This window comes from Gastrolobium bilobum, unplaced genomic scaffold, assembly GCF_033153095.1.
Source record: "Gastrolobium bilobum isolate Gb01-03AN ecotype WA unplaced genomic scaffold, APGP_CSIRO_Gbil_v1 utg4966, whole genome shotgun sequence".
In the NCBI taxonomy this organism is placed as follows: Eukaryota; Viridiplantae; Streptophyta; class Magnoliopsida; order Fabales; family Fabaceae; genus Gastrolobium; species Gastrolobium bilobum.
The window spans coordinates 4,302-5,948 of record NW_026896250.1 but is presented as its reverse complement, the minus strand read 5'-3'; the positions used below and the strand labels follow the sequence as shown (position 1 = coordinate 5,948).

Here is a 1,647-nt window from a genome sequence, read left to right as displayed (position 1 = left end):
CCATTTTATTCGATGACCATGCTAAGTCATTCACTGCTCTCATCTGGTTCAGAATGGTTAACATTGTTTAACTAGCTGCCCAGAGATTGCTCTTTGTGAAGCTTAGCTGAGAATAGTGATTTCTTTTATTGCTCCATTTTACAAATTAAGTTTCCTTTAGCGCTTCTTACTTCACAACTGCTCCCTGAGGACGATAAATCTGGGGCTATAATACCCTATATTGCTTGACACGTACGCTTGTGTATAGTTGAAGAGGGTTGCTCTTAGTCAGAGTAGATTGCTCCTGTTGGCAATCCTGATTACTACTCTACACTCTTGCTCTCTGAAAGAAATATTCCCGAGCAACTCTCGGTTCGACCAAGCAATTGGCGCCGTTGCCGGGGATCATTTGGCAAGAAAGGGCGTTTTTAAGGAAACATTTTTGCTGTTTAATCGCAGTCTTTTTTGTTTTAATAAACCTCCTCCATTTGTATGAGCACAGAACCTACAGAACTTGGACTGGAAATAGTACTTTTTGATCCAGAACCCGAGAGAACCTTCAGAAATAGAAGAAGAGTTCAAAGGTTGAAAAACAGTACAATGGAGGAGGTTGTAAACAATGATAACAATGGAAATCATAATCATGAGCCTGAACAAGGACCGAATGGAGGAAGAGGGCCATCATTGAATGATATGGCTGCTCCCTTCAGAAATGGTCCAGAACAAGGATATGTTCCCCCTCCTCTGAATATCCCGAACTTTGAAATAAAACCTGCAATGTTCCAAATGATTATGAACGCTGGTCAGTTCCATGGACTACCCATGGAAGACCCTCACAGTCATTTGGACAATTTCACTGAGATAGTTGACAATTTCAAAGTTCATGGTATTTCGGAAGAAAACATGCGGATGCGGCTTTTTCCATTTTCCTTAGCTGGAAAAGCCAAACAATGGAGGAGAACATTGCCCCCAAACTCCGTCACCAGTTGGGAGCAATTGGCGGAACAGTTTGTTACCCGATTTTTTCCCCAAGCAAAACAAGCCCAAGTGAGGGCTGATATAGCTTCTTTTCAAATGTATGATGGAGAAAGTCTGTATGAAGCGTGGGAACGCTTTAAAGAGTTGATACGAATCTGCCTGAATCATGGAGTTTCTGATTGGGGCATCATTCACACGTTTTACATGGTTTAACCCCACCATTGAAAGCAACTGTTGATGCAGCCGCAGGGGGAGATCTTTTGGATTTTACTTATCCAGAAACCTACCAGTTGTTGGAAAAACTTTCAAAAAAACATATTTCATGGTCTTCCACAAGACACAGTGCTCCTAAGAAAGCAGGAGTTCTTGACCTAAGCTCAGCTGATGCTCTTTCTGCACAAATGGCTTCGCTCCAGAACACTATAAAAAACTGGAAGCCCATGGAACAGAAAAAAACAACTGAGCAACTTCTTTTGACTCAATCAAGTCAGAGTTGCCCCACTTATGGAGGTCCTCATGAATATGAGGACTGTAACAATCTAGCTGTTGTGTGCTATGCAAGAGGGTATGACAACAACAACAGGAGCAATGACAACCATCAAGGGAACAATAACCGAGGCTGGAGGAATCAGAATAATGCTGGAGGTAGTGGAGGAAACTACCAGAACCGACCCCTGTATCCCAGGCAGA

General features: G+C 42.5%; 1 non-coding gene across 1 annotated transcript; it reads right to left on the bottom strand.

Annotated features, from left to right (window-relative positions):
- Nucleotides 1-1,025: 1,025 nt before the first annotated feature.
- On the bottom strand, nucleotides 1,026-1,130 carry LOC133298462 (small nucleolar RNA R71). The gene has a single exon (XR_009749806.1). It is a non-coding gene; the product is annotated as a small nucleolar RNA R71 (small nucleolar RNA).
- Nucleotides 1,131-1,647: the final 517 nt, after the last annotated feature.